This window comes from Pseudophryne corroboree, chromosome 3 (assembly GCF_028390025.1).
Source record: "Pseudophryne corroboree isolate aPseCor3 chromosome 3, aPseCor3.hap2, whole genome shotgun sequence".
In the NCBI taxonomy this organism is placed as follows: domain Eukaryota; kingdom Metazoa; phylum Chordata; class Amphibia; order Anura; family Myobatrachidae; genus Pseudophryne; species Pseudophryne corroboree.
In genome coordinates this window covers 491,811,322-491,818,757 of record NC_086446.1, presented here as the reverse complement: position 1 = coordinate 491,818,757, position 7,436 = coordinate 491,811,322, and positions in this window count along the sequence as shown.

Sequence of the window (7,436 nt, the reverse complement as noted above, 5' to 3'; positions counted from 1 at the left end):
TTTGTGTTTATTAGTTATTCCATCACCTCCTGTGTATGTTATGTTATACTGTCTGTGAGTTCGTTTGCTTCGCTTCCCTCTCTGTTCATACACCGGTATACTCCTGTTAGCACTGGTGTGCGTAACAATTGCTGAGTGAGAGCTGAATAAAAACAGTGCTGCTGCAGCAGCACCTATACAACACCCAGCAGAAGATTTAGCACAGCAGTATGCACAGGAGCCAGTAGTACCAGAAGTAGCAGCAAGTGTTTGGACATCTGGACTAATAGGACAGTGATTGTATCACAGAAAGGTGAGCAGCATGACCACACATGCTCACTCACAGACACACATAGGGGTAAATTTACTAAGGTGGGAGATTTTTAGAACTGGTGATGTTGCCCATGGCAACCAATCAGATTCTACTTACCATTTATCTAGCTGCTTCTAGCAGATAATAGATATAATCTGATTGGTTGCTATGGGCAACATCACCAGTTCTAAAAATCTCCCACCTTAGTAAATTTACCCCATAGACTTTGGCTAGGCAGTGCAGATGCTATTTTTTATTAGATCTGTATTGCTGGGCTGTGTTGTACTTTTAACTTTCATTTCACAGCATCAGATTCAGGAAGTGAAAATCCAGTGAATGAGACAGTGACTAGCCTAATGCAGCTGCTGGCTCTATTCTGTCTGTGTCTAACTCCTCCTTCCTGATGAACTAATCTTTGCCAAAGCTGTGAACTGAACGAACTAGTTCACTTTGAAGATTAGTTCATTTTGAACTAATCATTCATGAACTACCCATCACTAATCCTGCTGTTACAGCAGTCAGTGACAGCAGCGGTTTGTGGTGTAGCGGACGCCGGCTCCGCTCTGGCTGCCTGCTGTGATAGGAAGACAGAGGGGGCAGAACTAGCCGCAATGAAGTGCCCGCGGCCGGCGGCATTATGCAAGACAGCCAGGAACTACAGTGAGTCAGCCTGACTCATTATAGTGCGCTGGCAGGTGTCTGCACCGCAAACCATCACTGAGGGAGGAGGTGAGGCTGTCCGGCCGGAGGAATGTACCTTTCCCCATCTCCATCCCCCAGCATGATTGGACGCTTTGTGCCTCCTGGATGGCTGGATCCACCCCTGGGACTAGCCACCCTATCAAGTATACAGCGTGATTCACTTCTGGCCGGGGAGGAAGGGAGAGAGAGGAGGAGAAGGATCTGTGTACTATCCTGGCTGAAAATCACCGCGGTGGCTGCAGCCTGTGTATCACGGCAGCTGCAGGCAGCCATGGAGGATGTAGCAGGGAGGGGGGAAGCACCAAGCCTGGCCCAGTCTGCTCTGCCGTGTCTGCCCCTAGTAAGTACATTCAGTGCATGCCGCGATTTGCGGGTAAATTGGGGGTGGAGCTTAATGCAATGAACTGCCCGCCCCCATCAAAGACCTGTGTCTGAGCTGCTGTAGTTGGTAGTGTATCTCATGCTGCCCCCCCCCCTCTCTCTCTCTCTCTCTCTGACACTCACTGTCTTGCTCCTCTATCTCTCTGACACTTTCTGTCTCGTTCCTCTATCTCTCTGACACTTTCTGTCTTGTTCCTCTATATATCTCTCTCTCTCTCTGACACTTTCTGTCTTGCTCCCCTCTCTCATGCACCTCTTTCTCTCTCTCCCTGACACTCTCTCTCATGCGCCTCTCCCTGACACTCTCTCTCATGCTACTCTCCATCAGAGGCGTATCTAGGGTAGGGTGAGTGGGGCACGTGCCCTGGGCGCCTTGGCAGGCCCAGGAGAGGGGGGCACCGCCGGCGTCCAGGGCATCATGCCCCACTCGCCCCCGTCAACCCTAAATGTGAGGGGAGGAGAGCGCAGCGTCTCTCCCTCCCCTCACCGCCGCTGCCAGCAGCGCTGCTGTGTCCGGTCTCCGGCGCTAGCCAATCAGAGCTTGCGGACCGGCTCCTGATTGGCTGCCGGTCCGCGAGCTCTGATTGGCTAGCGAACTAGCGCCAGACAGCCGCCGGAGACCTGGAGCGGTGAGGGGAAGGAGAGGCGCTGCGCTCTCCTCTCCTCACATAACAACAAGCCAGCGGCCGGTGACTGACGGGGGGGGGGGGGTCCGGCGGCACGGGGGGTCCGGCGGCACAGTGGGGCAAGTATCTGGCACCAAGTGTGGCCTGGCACTGTGGGGCATGTATCTGGCACTGTGGGGCAATGTAACTGGCACTGTGGGGCAATGTATCTGGCACTGTGGGGCAATGTAACTGGCACTGTGGGGCAATGTAACTGGCACTGTGGGGCAATGTATCTGGCACTGTGGGGCAATGTAACTGGCACTGTGGGGCATTGTATCCGGCACTGTGGGGCAATGTAACTGGCACTGAGTGGGGCATGTATCTGGCACTGTGGGGCAATGTATCTGGCACTGTGGGGCATGTATCCGGCACTGTGGGGCATTGTATCCGGCACTGTGGGGCAATGTAACTGGCACTGTGGGGCATGTATCTGGCACTGAGTGGGGCATGTATCTGGCACTGTGGGGCAATGTATCCGGCACTGTGGGGCATGTATCCGGCACTGTGGGGCATTGTATCCGGCACTGTGGGGCAATGTAACTGGCACTGAGTGGGGCATGTATCTGGCACTGTGGGGCAATGTATCTGGCACTGTGGGGCATTGTATCCGGCACTGTGGGGCATTGTATCCGGCACTGTGGGGCAATGTATCTGGCACTGTGGGGCATGTATCCGGCACCGTGGGGCATTGTATCCGGCACTGTGGGGCAATGTAACTGGCACTGAGTGGGGCATGTATCCGGCACTGTGGGGCAATGTAACTGGCACTGAGTGGGGCATGTATCTGGCACTGTGGGGCAATATATCTGGCACTGTGGGGCATGTATCCGGCACTGTGGGGCAATGTAACTGGCACTGTGGGGCAATGTAACTGGCACTGTGGGGCAATGTAACTGGCACTGAGTGGGGCATGTATCTGGCACTGTGGGGCATGTATCTGGCACTGTGGGGCATTGTATCCGGCACTGTGGGGCATTGTATCCGGCACTGTGGGGCAATGTATCTGGCACTGTGGGGCATGTATCCGGCACCGTGGGGCATTGTATCCGGCACTGTGGGGCAATGTAACTGGCACTGAGTGGGGCATGTATCCGGCACTGTGGGGCAATGTAACTGGCACTGAGTGGGGCATGTATCTGGCACTGTGGGGCAATATATCTGGCACTGTGGGGCATGTATCCGGCACTGTGGGGCAATGTAACTGGCACTGTGGGGCAATGTAACTGGCACTGTGGGGCAATGTAACTGGCACTGAGTGGGGCATGTATCTGGCACTGTGGGGCATGTATCTGGCACTGTGGGGCATGTATCTGGCACTGTGGGGCAATGTATCCGGCACTGTGGGGCAATGTATCCGGCACCGTGGGGCATGTATCTGGCACTGTGGGGCAATGTAACTGGCACTGTGGGGCATGTATCTGGCACTGTGGGGCAATGTATCTGGCACTGTGGGGCATGTATCCGGCACTGTGGGGCATTGTATCCGGCACTGTGGGGCAATGTAACTGGCACTGTGGGGCATGTATCTGGCACTGAGTGGGGCATGTATCTGGCACTGTGGGGCAATGTATCCGGCACTGTGGGGCATGTATCCGGCACTGTGGGGCATTGTATCCGGCACTGTGGGGCAATGTAACTGGCACTGAGTGGGGCATGTATCTGGCACTGTGGGGCAATGTATCTGGCACTGTGGGGCATTGTATCCGGCACTGTGGGGCATTGTATCCGGCACTGTGGGGCAATGTATCTGGCACTGTGGGGCATGTATCCGGCACCGTGGGGCATTTTATCCGGCACTGTGGGGCAATGTAACTGGCACTGAGTGGGGCATGTATCCGGCACTGTGGGGCAATGTAACTGGCACTGAGTGGGGCATGTATCTGGCACTGTGGGGCAATGTATCTGGCACTGTGGGGCATGTATCCGGCACTGTGGGGCAATGTAACTGGCACTGTGGGGCAATGTAACTGGCACTGTGGGGCAATGTAACTGGCACTGAGTGGGGCATGTATCTGGCACTGTGGGGCATGTATCTGGCACTGTGGGGCATGTATCTGGCACTGTGGGGCAATGTATCTGGCACTGTGGGGCAATGTATCCGGCACCGTGGGGCATGTATCCGGCACTGTGGGGCAATGTAACTGGCACTGTGGGGCATGTATCCGGCACTGTGGGGCAATGTAACTGGCACTGTGGGCCATTTTCAGTGGCCACACCCCTTCTGGAGCGTAGCCACACCCCTTCTGGTGTGTGGCCACGCCCATTTTTTCGCCGCACGCACATGCTTCTTTTTGTGTGTGTATGTTTTTTTTTTGGGGGGACGCCATTTTCCATCTTGCCCTGGGCTCCGAAAACCCTAGTTACGCCTCTGCTCTCCATCTCTCTCCCTGACACACACACTCATGCGCCTCTCCCTCTCTCCCTGACACCCTCTTAAATGCCCCTCTCTCTCTCCCTGACACTCTCTCTCTCCCTGACACTGTCTCTCTCCCTCTCCCTGACACTGTCTCTCTCCCTCTCCCTGACACTGTCTCTCTCTACCCCTCTCTTTCTTTCTCTCTCCGACACTCTCTTTCTTACTCCCCTCTCATTCTCTCTCACTCTCTGACACACTCACTATCTCCCCTCCCTCTCTCTTGCTCCTCCCCCTCTCTCTGTAACACCCTCCAGTGATCGCAAAATATGAGTTATAGTACATTGACCCAGTATTTAAAAATGAGCGAGTCCTGCAGGATGCGCTGATGCCTGCGTGCTCCATGTCAGCCAATAAGCATTCACTGACCTGCTCCACTTGTCTGCCCTGATACGCTGACAGCGGCCAGCCGCATCAGAGTGGCCTGTCCCCACTGCCTCACAGTAACAACCCGCGCAGCAGCTAGCGTACCTCCTGGGCAGCGGAACGTCTTTCTTCAGCCTTCACCCTCTCCCTGTGACAGAGACTGGCCAAGCTGTCACACGCAGAGCCGTCTCACGAGTCCCAAAAGTAGCATCTGCCGAGCATCGGACATCGCCTCCTAGATACCATCCGTCACCCCTCCTACACACCCAGCGCTTCAGCATCCTCTCGTTGGCTGCAGCTCCGCTGACCAGGATGCCGTCATTGGAGAGTGCCCACACACAGCCGCGGTAACTTCCTCAGCCTTACTTCCCTCACTCGGCACCTGGTAAGATATGTATAGTACTATAGGGGTACTGTCATATACGCCCACGGTCCCCGCTGCCAGCCACACACGTGTGTAGAGGTCGTGTCTCCGGTGCCCCAGCAGCCATCTGCCCTTACCCTACCCCCAAGTACTTCCTGTCTCTAACCCCCTCCTTGCCCCCCTGCACTGTCCCACTTATCCACTGCCCCCAGTATCTACCCATACTGTCTCCTTACCACCAGCACTTTGTGCTCCTAACCCCCTCCTTGCCCCCCAGTATCTACCCATGTCCCCTCTCTACTCCCAGTACTTCCTGCCCAAAACCCCTCCTTGCCCCCCCAGTACTGCCCCAGCTACCCCTACCTCCTGTATCTACCCATGCCCTCTCCCTTCCCCCAGTTCTTCCTGCCCCTAACCCCCTCCTTGGTCCCAGTGCTGCCCCAGCTACACTCTACCCACAGTATCTACACTTGCCCCCTTCCTACCCCCAGTATCTATCCATGCCCCCTCCCTACCTGTACCTCTGCCCCTAGCCCCCTCCTTACCCTCCATTACTGCCCCAGCTGCTATCTACCCAAGCAACATCCCTACCCCCAGTACTGCCTGCCCCTAACCACCTCCTTTCTACCCTGTACCACCCCAGCTATCTACCCGTGCCTCCTCTATACCCCCAATACTACCATTCCCTAAGCCCCTCCATGCCCCCACTGCTGCCCCAGCTGCTATCTAGCCATGCCTCTTTCCTACCCCCAGTACTTCCTGCCCCTAACTCCCTCCTTGCCCCCCAGTACTGCCACAGCAGCTATCTACAATTAACCCCTAACTACTCCCAGCACTGCCTGCCACTAGCCACCCCAACACTGTTTCAACTTCTGTCTAAACTTACCCTCTCCCTACCCCCAGCGCTGCCTGCCTTTACAGCCTCCCTCTACTCCCAGCTCTACCCCAACTTCTCCCTGCTTCTGCCCCAACTGCTACTTGCTTTTTACCCCTCTATCCTAAATGCTACCTGCCCCCAGCACTGCCATAAACTGCCACCTGGCCCCCGGACTGTCCCAACTGCTGCCTTCCCTCACCTCTTATAAAGTGTGATGGGACCCAGAAACAGTGGAGTAGGACCCCAATTTTTTATAGTGAGGGGTCCTTAGGACCCACAATTTTTTTTGCTCAGCGCGATCACTGGGCCTGGTGCCCGCCTAACATGGGGCCGGTTGTAGTGATCTGGACCTAATGCCCAGATCACTCTTTTTGGGGTACTCTTATTAAACTCTGGGCCTAATGCCCACTCCGGGGCCCATGGGCCTAACGCACGCCTCATGCCCAAATCACCAAACACCAAATTATATGTTCCCAATACTCCTTGCTGCGCCCAGACCTAGTGCCTGAACTTACCTCTCAGGTCTAATACCTGCACCCTGGTGGTCTAGGGAGGAGTGGGCCTGGGGATGAGCCTCACTGAGGGCTCACCTTACCCGGATGCCCTCTGGCATCCCCTTCTTCCACTGGCCTGTGGCGCCGCTGGACAGATTCTTGTTCCTGGCATCTTCCAGCCTCTTCAGTGGCCACCGGAGCTCTTCTCGCCATGACTTCCGTCTTGTTCTGCCACTGCGCTCTCTTCTTACCGCCAGACTCTTCGCCACTCTTCTGCGCGACCTGCCTTCTTCTACTGGTCACAGCAGTGTCTGACATCAGACGCCAGGGGCGGGGCCTATGAAGTAGAAACCGCTAATTGGCTCACCGCGGCTGCCTGTGATTGGTCGCTGATCCGTGAGCCACGATTGGCTCACGGTGGGCACCAATCTTTGAATGTTTCCACAGCCTAATCAGCACTGGGATCAGACACTTTATCCCAGTTCTGTCCACGTCTGCGTCCCACCAGGGACACAGCTCCCCATCCACCCGCTGCCCTGATGTGCCCTGTGATACAGGCCACATCTTTACACAGTTACAGCCGAATTGCGTTCAATGCTGCATCATCTTCAATGTCTTTACCAGTGCAGGCAGTGCAACATTCATAAAACAAAGATAAAGAAACAAGACCCATTCTTTTGGAAAATATCTTTAACTTGTCAGGAACATTGTTTTATAACTAGACGCAGTAAATATTTAACTGACTATTCTTTTGTGTATTGTTTTATTTTTTCCTCTCTCAATTTTCTTTTAAGCTGTCATTATGCGGACATCCATCCTAAGTATTTTCCAGTCCCTGGGGCGAAGGAGGAATGCACAGTTCTACGGAAAATTGCTCTA